General features: G+C 43.3%; 1 protein-coding gene across 1 annotated transcript in view; it reads right to left on the reverse strand.

Moving 5' to 3' along the window:
• The window catches only part of Tbc1d8 (TBC1 domain family, member 8 (with GRAM domain)), a 125,737-nt gene that overhangs the window by 77,285 nt on the left and 32,526 nt on the right, over positions 1-15,926 (reverse strand). The window lies entirely within an intron of this gene.

Below are 15,926 nucleotides of genomic sequence, written 5' to 3' on the forward strand. Positions count from 1 at the left end.
AGAAGTAAGTTACTTTAGTATAGCTTACTAGGTATTGCACAGTATGTTTCATCTTTGTGGTTATACAGGAATACAGAACCACAGAACAACCATCAAATGTGGATGCATCGTCTATCCTCAGATCCCATTCATCAAGTGTTCAATACAGATGCTCCTGGACTTACGAAGGAGGCTTCACCCTAATAAACCCATCACAAGTTGAAAACATTAAGTTGAAGATATAAATACCCCAGCTTAGCAACACAGCACTCTGTATAGCATCAGTCATTTCCCCTCATGACCACTGGCTGTCTCTGCCCCACATCACCAGAGGGTCCCACTGCACATCTGGGAAAAGACCTAAGTCCAACATTCAAGGTAGCCTCTGAACACAGACAGCTTTTGCATTATACAGACAAAAGTTAATCCAACCTTCAGAAGCCAAAAACCACCTGTGCTGTGCTTTCTCTACCATGTTTCCAGTGCAGAATTGTACCCTGCATTTAGTTGTTAAGCCTCTCTTGGTTCTATAGTGTTGGAGACATCATGACCTTTGACTCAAAGGCCTTGGCACTTTTTTTTTTCCAGTGCTAGTACTAGAAGCTTGAATTTGGGGTTTGAGTGCTGTCCTTTAGCTTTTTCAATCAAGGCCATAGCTACACTTCCAGCTTTGGGGTAGTTTATTGGACATAAGCATATCATGGACTTTACTGCTTGGGCTGGCTTCAAACCACAATCCTCAGATCTCAGCCTTCTAGGTAGCTAGGATTACAGGCATGAGCCACCAGTACCCAGCTTATGACCTTGACACTGTTGAAGATCACCAGCCGGTTCTTTTGAAACACATCCCACAGTACTGACATCTCATCACATTATAGTCCAGATTGTCTATCTCTAGAAAGAATCACTGGAGCAATACATCAGAGCAGGTAGCAGATAATTTTTATTTCTTTCATTCCTGATAGTGTACATTTAACCACTGAGACCACTGCTCTGTAATTACTCCTTTTTCAGTTTGGGATTCATAAGTATTTGGTAGAATAACTAGGCAAATCTCACATACCTCAAATATTCAACTTAAGCCTTCTATATCCTCCTTTTACTCACTGGTTACCTACATCGTCTCTCTGACAGATACCCTCCTTACCCTATCCAGGCTTTAAATTCCCACATGCATGCCCCCTAAAATCTCTTTGATCTGCCTCACTTACAAGAAGAAACAAAGAGGCATGGCTTTTATAGCAACTCTTCTTGTGACCACCTGGCATTCTTGCCTTTTCCTGGCTTGCAAAAGACTAAGTCTTCCAAAAGACTAAGAGAGCAGGAAAACTGTCTGTGGATAAAGGGGCTGGTACTTAATATAGAAGCTGAGTATCAGTGACTCTGAACACCAGAAGGGGCTGGGGATTACAGTTCTATATGCAAAGGATAGATGAAACACAGCCTGTTTGTCTAGCAAAGATGGGGGCAGGGGCGCACTAATAGAGAAGCTGATGGAAGACTAGAAAGGACCTAAAGCCCTCCCACCCTGCCCCATCCCACAAGCATGGATGCATCCATGGGAACCCGTGGCCTTTTCAACACAGAATCCAAACATAATCCAAACTGAGATTTTTCTTTTTAAGGTTTGGAGTTGTTTTCTTGTGCTTGGGATCAAACCCAGAGCCTTTTACACGCTACACGAGCACTTTACCACTGAGCTACATCCAAGCCCCCACACATGATTAGGTGAGGAGAAAGCCCTGGAAGATCCTTGAAGTCATGGAGACAAGGAAGCAAGGAGGGTAATGCAGCAACCCACCAGAGTGGGAATTTCCACTGGAAAGAGTGGTGATTTCTCTCACAGGCCCAGGAGATTTTGAACTTGTCAGGATGTCTTATGTTAACCCAGCCCCTTCAATAGGTAGGGCAGTGAGGGAGGGCAAAAACCACCAAAATGCCACACGGGGAATTCCAGACTCCGCTCCAGCATGCAAACTGCTTAGAAAACCTACTTCCCTACCATACACCAAGACTGAGAAGCAGGGACTTTTCCTGAACTCATGAGAGAACTGAAATCACAGGTCAAACCATAAGTCCACAATATGGAGAACTGAGTGATTCACAGCTGAGGTTGGCATACCAGATGTAGAACCCATAGGAGCACATGAATGGTGACTCTGACAGACTTTGGGGACCAAATGCAGCCTTAAGGGACCTCAGACCTGCATGGGTTTTAACACCAAACCACACCAGACTGGAAGAAGTAAGACTAAATTCTGTGTGAGAACTGCTGTGCATCCTCCAAAACGAAGTCCTACAGTACTCTTCAAGGGAGAGATTGCCAAGGTTTCATCCCAGCTGAAAAAGGGCATTCTTGGACTCCTGAGCTCATTCTCTGCCTCTTCTGGTTTTCCTGTCTCCAGAAGGAGGAGAATAGCTAAGAATTGCTTGGGAAGGTCACAGGTGCAGGGACACACAAGCTCATTATCAACTGAGATTTGCTGATATGATTATAGAACCCTTCTCCCCCTGACTGCCTCCCCCAAATACAACACATAATGACTCAACTATCTGAAACGTTTTGTGTGTGCCAGTACTGGCGCTTGAACTCAGGGCCTGATGCTCTTGCTTAGCTTTTTTGATCAAGGCTGGTGCTCAATCACTTGAGCCAAAGCTCCATTTTTGGCTTTTTGGTGGTTAACTAGAGTAAAAGTCTCACATACTTTTCTGAGTCTGCATGACTAGGATTACAGGAGTGATCCACCAGTGTCCAGCATCTGAGATGTTCATTAAGGAACCTCCAGACCAAACAGGAAATCCAAACAAGGACCTCTGAGGAATTTGAAACCTTCAACACTGACAACAGAGCCCAAGTTCTAGCTAGAACAGTAAAACTCTCAGCAAAGGGCTTCTTCCTGGGCTAGGAATGTGGCTTAGTGGTAGAGTCCTTGCCTAGCATGCATGAAGCTCTGAGTTTAATTCCTCAGTACCATGTCAATAGAAAAAGCTGGAAGTGGTGCTGTGGCTCAAGTGTCATGAACTCAAAGTAAAAGAAAGCTGAGTTGCTATATCATTTTCAGATTAAGTGAACTTTATAACAAGAATAAAGAGGGGTACTACATCTCCACCACTAAGCAGCACAGGACTGTGTATACACATAACTTACGAGTTCTGTCTCAGGACAATTACACAGGCATGGTGGTGCATACTTGTAATCCTAGCTACTTGGGAGGTGGAGATCAGTAGGACTGTGGTTCAAAGCAACATGGACAAAAAGTTACTGAGATACTGTTGAGGACAATTGACACATGCCTATAATCCTACTGAGGAGGCTGAGATCCAAAAGATCAACGTTCAAAGCCTAAGCAGAAAAGTCCCAGAATCTCTATCTCCAAAATCACCAACAAAATGATGGGCTAGAGATGGAGCTCAAGTGAAGTAAGTACAAGGCCCTGAGTTCAAATCCTAGTACCACCAAAATAAAAGAAGAGAAGAGAGGGGAGAATCAATGACAAGGAAAATCTGAGAATCCAGCATGGCTAATGTAACAATAAAATGTCATGTCAGGGGCTGGGAAGGTGGCTCAGTGGTAGAGCGCTTGCCTTGCATGCCTGAGGCCCTGGGTTCGATTCCTCAGCACCACATAAGCAAAAAGAAAAAAGCTGGAAGTGGCGCTGTGGCTCAAGTGGTAGAGCGCTAGCCTTGAGCTGAAGAGCTGAGGGACAGTGCCCAGGCCCAGAGTTCAGGCCCCACGACCGGACCAAAAAAAAAAAAAAAATTAAAAATGTCATGTCATCCTGAAGATGACCCAGCTGAAAACTCCTGATTGCATTTTTCAGCCTCTGTGACCACTCCCTTCACTAGGCTCATGGCCACTTGCTCCATCCTTAAAGCATCAAGCCAACTGGTTCTCTAATATATTTCTCTGTTTTTATCTCTCTGTCTCTGTCTCTGCCCCTCTCTCCCCCTTGCCGCCCTCTCTCCCTCTCTTTGGATTCCCTCTTGTCGTTGTAATAACCCTTGTTAACCACACTGGGCCATCAGTAAAGTCTAGGATAATTCTCTATTTTGCCAACTCAGAGGTTGGAGCCATTACTCAGCCTACTACAACAATCTACCAATGCCAGTTCATTAATTGTAACAGATTCAGCACAGTAACAGTAGATATGAATAATATGAGAAATTCAGTGTGTCAAGAACCTTTTACTGTATCACAGGTTTTTCATTTTTGTTTTGTTTTTTAAGCTAAGGTCGTTTAGAAAACGACCTCAAGTTTATGTGTTCAAAAAGGGAAAGGGAGAGGCTGACCACCTATAAACAGGTAGATGCAAACTGAGGTTACAGAAATAGGAGGCTCCTACCTCTGAACACTTAGCCTGGATGTGAGCCCAGAGCTCACAGGTGGAGCCATCCAGTGTGCAAGGCCGAACCACAGTGAAGATGCAGAACAGAAAAGCAGGGCAGTGAGTTCTCAGCAGGGTGAGAGAGAGTAAGAAGGGGAGGGAGAAGGAGAGAAGCAAGGAGAGGGAGAAGAGCCAGGGGAGAGGAGGAAAGGGAAGGGGAAGGGTATGGGGAAGGGAAGGAGGATCAGAGGGAGGGAGAACAGGAGAAGAGAGAGGAAAAAAGCCTTTAGCTATTAGAAAATAAAGATATCTACAAAGTCCAAATGAGCTAAAGATAAATAATACCAATGCATCTAAGTGAAGCAAATATGTTAATAAGTTAAGCAAAAATGCAAATGCACAACTCCTAACAAGGGCATGCAACCTTACTTAGTCTTTGGAGAAGGGAACTAACTCCATGGGTGTCTTGTAGGCAATATTCATCAGTAGGCTAATAACTAAAGATAATAACTTTAAAACACTGACTTCCTACACACTGTGTGCTTCTCTGGATGGACAGGAAGGAGCAGCCCAGGCTCTGAGCTCCACGGGCCACAACAGTTTAATGACAGGGCAACAGTTATTTTTAGAAGGATGATGGATCACATCATCCCTAAACCTACCCTTCATCTACTCTGAGACCACTCTTCCGCCACAATGAGGGCAAACTGGAAAATTCTCCATTTCTCCAGGGAAAAGTCCCCCCACCCCCGGTGCCCCAGGGCAAGGGGGAAGGGGCATGCGCAGTGCATCCTGGTTCCCCTGGGCAGCAACTCCATATGGCTTGTCTGGCACCACAGGAAAATCCGCCTGGCGTCCCAGCAAGCAAAGCACTCCTATTTTTAGGCTCTTAGAAAAACAATTCTGGCTGAGATAGATGTCGAGTGACAAGTTGTATAGTAAGGACCCAAACAGGGCTTAGTAAGACTTTGCTTCTATGTGTTGGTTCTCTGCTCCTTTTATCTTCACTGGATCTGGTATCCGAGGATGAAGTGACAGCCACTGAGGCAGGACAAGTGGAATACTAGTTGTTCCTTCCCATCTCTCTGTGCTTTTTGTCACCTCCACACTGGGTCTTGTACTTAGCTCAAACAGCCTTGCTAAGTGCTCCGCTCCTACCAGAAATAGCTCCATAGCGTAATCAAACCTTTTTCCTTTTTCTTTTTTTTCCAAATGGGAACACTCATTTCATTCCCCACACAAAAATCATTGTAGTGAAAGACAGAAGACACAGTCTTTTTCTGCACTTGCAATAAAGAAAACAGATCTTCCTCAATGGCTTTGAGTTCAGACATACTCTATCAGAGCCCGATGATAGAAAAGTCCAGAGAGAGTCAAGAGCATCCCATCATCACACACCAGCTTTCGATGTATGACAGCAAGCTCACAGGGCATGGTGACCCTCTAGGAAGCCAGCATGGGATAGATCTCTGTGTCTTTGTTATTAGGCTGTTTGCTTTGGCTGTTGTTGCTGTGTTTGATGGTTAAGAGAAAAAAAAAAGGTAAATTAGGAACTAGAGGGCAGCCAGTCAAAAGGCTGGGATCTGAGTATCCAAGTTTGAAGCCAGTCCAGGCAGACAAATCCAAGAGATTGAATATCCAATTAACCACAAAGCCAGAAATGGAGGTGTGGCTCAAGTGGTAGAGCACCAACTTTGAGTCAAAAAGCCAAGTGTGAGTTAAAACCCCAGTACCAGCACACAGAAAGAAAAAGGAAAGGAAAAAGAGGAGGAAGGAAAAAGGAAGAACCAGAAGGCTAGAGGTATAGTACAGTAGTAGAGTACTGCTTAGTCTGTACAAGGTCCTGGAATCAATCCCCAACCCTTGCATACATACACACATACATAAACACACACATATAATAAAGGAAAAACTTACACATAAGAAGCCACAAATAAATAAAAAGGTCTCATGAAGTACTTTCTACTAATTAATTCAAAGAAATGTTGGGAGATGTTTATACTTTGAAAAAAATTAGCATTCATGAATTATGGGAGGGGGTTCATTGTGACATTTCCATACATGTATACAATAAACGCCAATCAAACTCATCCCCTTCCCATCATTTATCCCTTGCTAAAACAGTTTTAGCAGGTTTTTGTTGTCCTATTTTCATACACACAGTCTCCTTTGACCCTATTTAACCTTTCACTGTTAGCCTATTCCTCACTTCTGCTAGTACCTACCCCACAACTGAGCCTGTTCTCCTTGCCCCAACTCCTATTAGTCAATAGCTTTCATTGAGGTTTGATATTTGCATTTTTAATACAAAGATTCTTCCCAGTCTGAGTAATATCCCTCTCCAGATGAATAAACTGTTTTTCCCAAAGCATTTTATACAATCCAGTGTCCCTTTAGGTATGAATCCTTTATGGTGCCCACAAATCTCTTCTAAACCAAGAAATGCCACTATTTTCAGGAAGTGTGGCAGATTAGCATGCAAAGCCACTGGGTAGTAACCAAATCACGAAGATCCTCTGGTGATGGCATCCTAAGTGATTCCGTTACCACTGTGTGGTAATGAGCTCATCTCAAATAACTAAGTGAACAACATGGTGATCATGTATCTGGCACAGCTGACAGACAAGCCAGTTGTATCTATAACTTGAGCCCTGGGGTCTATGAACATGTGTGCATTTCAAGGGCCCTGCAAGGGCAGGACTCCAGCCTTCAAGAACAGGCCAGATAGTCAACTGCTTGCCACACTCCAGATATGTGGTAATGATGACATCCACACAATAGCCCCAGGCTTTCTTAGGAAATCAAGAGGATAGTAGGATGATAGGGAGCCTTCATCAACCAAGGGGGAGGGGGGAGGCTATATTTCCCAGACTATCCTATTTCCACTGCAAGTCAGACTGGAGACTCAGCTCAAACAATAGAGCACTAGCAAAGCTGAGAAAGCATGATGTCCTGAGTTCAAATCCCCAGTGGGGGGGGGGAGGATTAAAGCTAGACATGGTGGTACACATCTGTAACTATCTCCTAGGTGCTCAGGAGGTAGAGTTCAGGAAGATTGTAGTTTGAGTCCAGCCTCAACAACCAGAACACAGAATTTCATACTGTAAACCTAGCTATGCAGCAGACATAGAAAGAAAGCTAGAGCAAAAACTGAAGACTCATCTGGAAAAATAATCAAAACACAGAGGACTTTCTGAGTTCTAATCCCAGTATTCCCTTACTCAAAAAAAGAAATCCTAACCTCATTCCCCAAATGAGAAACCATAAATACTTTAGAACATAAATGTGATCCGAGCTTGTGCTGCTCAACTCTGACATATTCCTCTAAGTGCTCCATAAATAACCCCTGGATGGAGTCCAAGCCGTCTGCTTTGTCTCAGAGTAAATGTAGGGGACCTGTTGTATAGACTCTAAGCAGGCCAACGTCATGCTCACAACACAAGACTGAAGCCTCCTGCCCAGAAACCACATCAAGACGGCCACTTCCCAGCATGAGCAGTGATCTCCTCTTCTCATAAGCACTTGTAGCTGGGGATATTATTAATAATTCTGCAAACACTTCCCAGACCTTATTCCTGCTGCCCACTTGGCCATCCACTGAGGCAAACTAGTCTTCTAGTATGTGACTAGATAGAGCCACTCAGGTTCTTTTTTTTTTAATTTTTTATTATGAAAATACCATGCAGAGGGGTTACAATTACATGGGCAAGATAATGAGTACATTTCTTATCAAGCATTGTTGCTTCCTCCTTTGTTTCCCCTTCCCATCCCTTCCCATATCCCGCCCCCCCCCCCCCCACCTCAGGTTCTTGTAATGAAGTATTTAAGTCTGTGAAAACAGAAGGCTACAGAAATGGTAGGGGAAAGAAAAGGCAAGACCTAACAAAGAGCTTGGCTTTAACACCTGATAGAATGTTTAAAAGAAACCCCAAGGGAGGCATGGGTGGCTGGCTCTCTCACACCTGTCCATCTAGCTACTCATGAGGCTGAGATCTGAGAATAAAGGTTCAAAGACAGCCAGATCCAGGCAGACAAACCTGTAACTCATATCCTATTAATCATTAAAAAAAAAAAAATGCTGGGCACTGCTGGCTCACGCCTGTAATCCTACCTACTCAAGAGGCTGATATCTGAGGATCGAGGTTCAAAGCCAGCCCAGGCAGGAAAGTCCATGAGATTTTGTATTTCTTTTTTTTTTTCTTTTTTTTTTTTGCCAGTCCTAGGGCTTGAACTCAGGGCCTGGGCTCTGTCCCTGAGCTTCTTTCGCTCCAAGCTAGCACTCTACCATTTGAGCCATAGTGCCACTTCTGGCTTTTTCTGTTTATGTGGTACTGAGGAATTGAACCCAGGGCCTCATGCATGCTAGGTAAGCACTCTACCACTGAGCCACATTCCCAGCCCTCCATGAGACTGTTATCTCCAATTAACTACCAGAAAACCCAAAGTAGAGCTGTGGTTTAACGTGGTAGAGCACTAGCCTTGAGCAAAAAAATCCTCAGTGACAGACAGTGCCTAGGACACACACACACACACACACACACACACACACACACACACACACACACACACACACACACACCCTAAATGAAACACTAGCTTTAAGAGGCTTAAGAATAAACTAATCCACTGCTACTCCCAGGCAATCGAGGATTGCCCACAGACTCTCCTGCACACTTGAGCCCTTCACTTCTCCAAAGACCATGAAAGGACCCAGCCATTCTGGGTATGAGCAGTTCATAGTCCTCCCTCAAGATGAATACACTCTTCCTGTCCCTTTGGGCTTATTCCATACCTGAAACCAGGTTTTCAGGCTCCAGACCCAAAGTCCAGGAGTGTCATATTAGATCTAGCCACTCGCTCCCATGCGCCAAATGAAGAGAAATGGTGAAGGGCAGAGAAAAGAGATTACATGGCAGCCCTGGAAGATTTTGGTACATCTTCAGAGGTGCAGACACTGGCTCAGGTTAGACAGGGAGAACTGGGGACATGGAGTAAGGAAAGTATGCACAGCTAAAAGAGCCTCAAGGAACGTGGCCTGGTTGACCCTTAGCTCTGTCTCTGTCTCTGAAGATCGTATAGGTGATCTGTAGCTTTTGGCTGTCCCTGCAAGATGGTAAGACAGATGATGCCACTGCCTGACTGATGGGCGAAACCTGTTCTTCCTGGAACCCAAGGTGATGCTAAAGTGACTGCATCAGGGAATGGCTCAGTTCAAAGGTACAACGTAGGGGTTGTCTGAGTGTCCCATTTTTAGTTAATTCACTGGCCAGCAAATACAGCTTTTAGCTTGCCATTTGTATTATGGCCCCACATTGCAACCAGACACAATAGGGCAGGTAGCAGCAGGTAGAATTCTCTTGCCAATTTCTGTTACCTCACCAGAGTTAAGGCTCATTGGTGAAACAGTGCCCTTGATTTTTCCATTTGTTGCAACAGTTTCTACTTTGAATCAAGTATTTTAACAGTCCATGTTTTGGTATCTGTGCAGAATGATACAGTAGACTGCCCATTGAGTTTGATCATTTATCACAGTGTGTGTGCATGCACCTGCTGTGCACATGTATGCATGCATGCACATGCATACATACTGATACTGGGACCTGAACTTGGAGCCTACGTGCTGTCCCTTAGCTTTTTCTCTCAAGGGTGTCACTCTACCATCTGAACTACAACTCTGCTTCTGGCTGTTTGCTGGTTAACTAAAGATAAGAGTTTCATGGCCTTTCTTGTCCCACTGGCTTCAAATCACAACCTTCATACCTCAGCCTTCTGACTAACTAGGATTAAAAGTCACCCAGGACCAACAATTTACCACTTCTGATATCCTGGCGGGGGGGAGGGGGTAGGGTTGTTCGGTTGATCGGGGTTCTTTTTCAGTTGTTTGGTTGTTGTTGTTGTTTGTGGATGAGGGCTTGCTGCATTGATCAGGTTGGTGGAAAAAACCTGTGATCCTCCTACCTCAGCTTCCGGAATGGCTAGGATTACAGATGTGTGCTACAACAAACAGCCCTGACATCCTAAGTCACAAAGAAAACCAGTTACACAAAATAAACTTTCCAAGGCTGGAGGTATGGCTTAAGTGGTAGAGTGACTGCTAAGCAAATGCAAAACCCTGAGTCCAAACCCCAGTATCACTAAAAGAGAAAATAAAAATATTTTCCAAACCCTGAGGGAGAGACATACAGGAAAAGATTAGGCAGATAGGGAAAGACAGCAATTGGAGGAGGCAACACTCTCTCCTCATCCTGGGACCCCTGGAGGTTAGAAACAGCCCATAGAGACAACACCCCTTCCCCACCCAGAAGACTCTGACAGAAGCAACACTCCTGGTGACACTGACATGCATCCCTCCCCTTGGGGTGACGGGGATGGTGACCCAACTAGCTACTAGAGCAGCTGAGATTCACCAAAAGCTATACAGGAGGGACCCCAGGAGCCTACATCAAGCTACAGAGTTCTATACATAGAGTTCTGTACATCTCATAGAGATGTATGTACTTCCCCCTTCCCCTCTCCCTTGCCCAGGAAGCAAGTAGACAAGACATTATCCAGCATAAGCTGGCCTCCAGCTGGCAGTCTTGGCTGAGGATTAGTACTAACCCACCAGTAGCTAAGAGGCTTGCTTCAGTTTCCTTGGCATCATACTCTTACTTTCAAATCAACTTTGCTTCAGCATCCACTTCTCTGACCTCATAATTTTTTATTTGTTGGAGAAAAGGAACTCAAGACCCGTAAATGGTATCATTACCTTAAGAATATAAGTGTGAATTTCAATTTGTCCTATTGAAAATAATTTTTTCTTGACTAAAAAGTTAATCCATTTTATTGCAAATATTTTAGAACATGAGCTGGGAATGTGGCTTTGTGGTAGAGTGCTTGCCTCACATGCATGAAGCTCTGGATTCGCTTCCTCAGTACCATATAAACAGAAGAAGCCAAAAAGTGGTAGAGCATTAGCCTTAAGCACAGAGAGGTTCAGGGGTAGAGAGCCCAGGCCCTGAGTTCAAGCCTCAGGACTGGCCAAAAAAAAAAATTTTTTTAGAACATATTTAAACACAATACACACACAAGAAAATTAAATTATTCACATCTTGTCAATTAGTAGAAACCATTTGTTCTGTGTCCTTCTAGCTTCATTTCTAACAAGCCATAGTTATTCAGTACCCGCTCAAAAGATACTGAAAAGTGGAAGACACACATGTGTGCATGCACACACTCACACACACACACACACAAGCTTGAACATGAAATTCAAAGGACTCTCAACTCAAGTTGCAGGAAGGCTGCTAAACTTGTCCAACAAGACTCCTAGCACGTAGCACACCAATGTATTTGTCAGCCAAATTTAATCACAAGCACAACCCTTTACACGGGTAGGACCACAATTCTACCACCCCCACCTTGCAAAGCCACACACTTGGGTTTAATGGCCCTGTGCATAATTAAAGGCAGGAAATGGAGCTTCAAGGCATTCAACAATTCGAGAAAAATAAGTAAGGCAACAGGCAAAATGGAAATCAATAGGAGAGCCAGAAAGGTTAATGAATCAAGACTTTTCCATAAGCTCAAGTTCAAAATGAAAGACAGGTGGATTCTGGCTCCTCCCATAAGAAAACTCCCCCCCCCACCCCCACCTCAACCTGTAAAACTATAATCACATCTTGGAAAAGGAGATCACCTGTTTCATTAGGCTTAACAAGCACCATGCATCTCAATACAGTAACTCACATGCAGGTTTCCAAGCAAATGTCTAGTGAATGTCTGTTCTGTGCCAGACACACTGTAATTGATTGTGAGTCCTTCCCTAGAAAAAAAGAAGATAGAAACAGCAGCCAGCCAGGCCACAGAAGGTTCAATTGGTGTCCAATGTATGCAGACAGACCAAGAGACATCAAGCCTGGCACTTGGCACAATTGTTTCTAAACTTCACTAGGAAATCTTAGTTCCTACTCACTTGTCAACATTTGTCTTTGATAACAGTGTCTTCTGGTATCAAATTAGATCTAATTTGCTACAGCTAAATGTTAGATGTTTTCTTAGTGGACATATAAAGGGATAGATAAGGGCATAAGGGCAGGGATCTTTTATCTGCTCCCAGCACCTGCTGTTCTGGCTCCTGGGGTGCCCTCAATAAGTGTTGGCTCAGTGAACATTTTGAATGAGATAAACTCAAAGAATAGAGCTCCGCAGGCTCGTTTGAAAGAAGCTGTTTTTCCATATGCTAAGTAGCTGAGTGTGTTCATCCACAGATCTGATCTTGAAATCCGATTACCCAAAGCCTGCCATCTGTCATTCTCCTTCAGTTACTAGCAAAACAACAACACTCCTGTGGTTTTGTTACAGTGAACCCGGAATCTTATCTTGAACTGGGCAGAAAATACATGCTCCAGTAACTAAATGTACCTCAAGGAGTAAACAGTGCTTTTGTTCTAAGAAAAAAAAAAAGTATATGGTACAGATGTCTCGGCAGACACAAAATGTCTTCTCAAGAGGCTGAGACTATTGCGAACACACAGATAGGAATGTAACCATTCATTCCAGAAAAAGTCAAGGGGAACACACTACTTTCCCCAGAAGAGGATCCACAAAAGGAAATAGCAAAGGAAAGTTGAGTGAAAAAGCACTCACAGTCAAGCACTAAGCACTGGTGGCTCACTCTTGGAATCCTGGCTACTCAGGAGGCTGAGATCTGACCATCACAGTTATAAATCCAGTCCAGAAATCAAGTCTAGGAGACTCTTATCTCCAATTAACCACCAAAAAGCTGGAAGTAGAGGACCTTGATGGGGAGGGACTCAAGCAAGTGCAAGAGGCCCAGTCAAAACCCCAGTATGAGGGGCCAGGTCTGCAGGCGGTGCCAGGGGCCTGGTCTTGGAGGGACAACCAGCTTTGGAAAGATGAACATGGCAGCTCCAACCAATCACAGGGCCTGACAAAGATAGTCTCGAGATGCCTGCCAAAGTCGGGGACAGTGGCGGGCACCCCAGAGCAGAGATCTGCACATAACAGAAGATATTTAGCTTCCTGTGTTATACTGAACAAAACTCTTCCAGCACATACTTTCATTTTTCCCAAAGAGATATTAGAGACTATTTGGAGCTTTTTTTTTTTAATTGTGAACATACTGTACAGAGGGGTTACAATTACATGGCCAAGATAATGAGTACATTTCTTATCAAGCATTGCAGCCTCCTCCTTTGTTTATCCTTCACATCCTATTTGGAGCTTTTGTCCAGGGATTCCTGGCTGCCCAAGAACTTGTACCCTGGATTTTTCTATTTCTTTTGAATTCCGCTCACTTCTACACTCTCAGCTTGCCATGTTGTTTTCTGATGAAGTTGTCAAATAAATGGTAGATGCCTTTGAAAGAAGAGCATGTAAGCTGTATGGTCCAGAAACAACATACCTCGGGAATTAATGTTTCATGAAGTTGATCATACATAAAGGGAAAAAAAGAACCAGTGTCACCTACTATTAACTACTTGTTAACTTTTAGGAAGTGCTTTCATGATTTATTTTCAGAAGTCAGAAAACATCTTTTAAAGCCAGCTGTGTTTATAAACCTGCCCCACTAAAAATTTGTACATAGAACATGGACTCTCTTGTATATACAATTATTTCCTCAACCAAGTGCAATCGAAACTAATGTGTACACTTGCAGGCTCTACATTTATAATAGAATGTCATCACTGTTGCTAGAACACTGACATCATTCTTCTGAACAGAAACTGAAGCTAAATTTAAACCTTGTAGGTATTATTATTATCTTACCTGAGATAGAGATACTCATACAACATATGTTATATTAATCATATCATGTTTTAAGTTATTACATTCAGAGTATTTGTAACTTATTTTTGTGGGGCCTGTCATATGGCTTAGAATACTTCATATATCTCCATATATTTAAAGTTAAAATTTTGAGTTAACTGTTCATGAAGGTTCCTTGGTATTTGTTTTCTTAAACTGTTCTTAGTACTAGTAGGAGCAGAAGTAATAGTTTTAGTAGTTACCATAGTGCTATAGTGAAGTTAGTTTCTAGATAGTGTTTTGTTGTTGTGGGTCTTTTCTTGTTTGGTTTGGTTTTTGTCTGGTAAATGGTCCAGAGCAAAGTTATTTTTCCAAGAGTTTACAACATTCTCCCAGGTACTTGGGCTTCACTTTCAATAATGGTAATCATGTGTCAAGTTTTGTTTACCACAGTAGCTTTATTAGGTCTCCAACATTATGCCCTCCCTATTTTCTGTTTATTGTATGTACTCATTTTCAGTAAGTTCCAATCTATTTTAAACAAATCAATATAAAGTCTGAAGTGCTACATTAATAAAGTTAATTTTGTTGTTTTGTTTTATTTGTTGTTTGTTTTGGTTGGTCATGGAGCTTGAACTCTAGGCCTGTGTGTTGAGCTCTTCAGCTCAAGTCTAGTGCTCTACCACTTGAGCCACAGTGCCCCTTCTGGTTTTCTGGTAGTTAACTGGAGATCAGAGTCTCACGGATTTTCGTGCCTGGGCTGGCTTTGAACCGCAACCCTCAGATCTCAGCCTCCTGAGTAGCTAGGATTACAGACGTGAGCCACCATCACCCAGCTAATTTTGTTTATTTTGGGGGGAAAAAAACAGAAAGAAAGAGATAGAAGGAAGGAAAGAAGGAAGGAAGGAAGGAAGGAAGGAAGGAAGGAAGGAAGGAAGGAAGGAAGGAAGGAAGGAGGGAAGGAGGGAAGGAGGGAATGAATTCTGAGACTTTTACCTCTGATTAACCAGCAAAATGCCAGAAGTTGAGATGTGGGTCAAGTGGTAAGGGCTCCAGCCTTGAGTAGAAAAAGCTAAAATAGTACTTGAGGCTCTGAGTTCAAGCCCCAGTACCAGCACTCGTGCACGTGCATATGTACAACACACACACACACGCACGCACACACACACACACACACACACACACACAGAAGAAATCTACTTGTTTATAGAGGGGATAACATTGATTAGGATATGAAAAAGCAACAATGAAATCACCTCTCTCCTATAATTAATGCAAGTTAAAAAGAGAAAGAAAAGAATGAATCTGTCCTTTTTGATCCCAAAGCTACATGTACATCAGAGGACACATGGCAAAAAGCAAAATTGGAGCCAGTAATTAGAGGGAAAAAAACCCTAATAAAATTAAAATTTAATAAGATGGAGTGGTGGTTCAGCAGAGCAATCTACTTCCTCAAACTCATGACTGATTATTACACAGAGTTTTCTACTGGGAATTCTCATCTTGAATCTGATGGCTCCAAGCTTCCCATTTAGGAAAAGCTACTGCACAGCCTTGCAGATTCTGAGTCCTTGAAACAAACCAGTACCCAGGACTTGTTTGCAAAGTGCTTTGACATTTATTCTGTAGCCATACAGACAGTGATTATGATGGAGTCTGGCCATCAAACCCCAGCCCAGGCCAACTCATAATCTGGCTCCTAATATCTAGAGACACCAACCACCAAAACAAACAGCAGAAGCTCCTGTCACACCACGCTGATGGCATGCAAGAGAACAGCCATGTTCAGCAGGGTGGTGAAGAGCCAGAATCTGCAAAGCTTCTCTTCTGCCATTAAAAGAAAAGTTGAAATTGTTAGAGCAGCAAAGATAG

Source organism: Dipodomys ordii, unplaced genomic scaffold (genome assembly GCF_000151885.1).
Source record: "Dipodomys ordii isolate 6190 unplaced genomic scaffold, Dord_2.0 Scaffold47, whole genome shotgun sequence".
NCBI classification, from domain to species: domain Eukaryota; kingdom Metazoa; phylum Chordata; class Mammalia; order Rodentia; family Heteromyidae; genus Dipodomys; species Dipodomys ordii.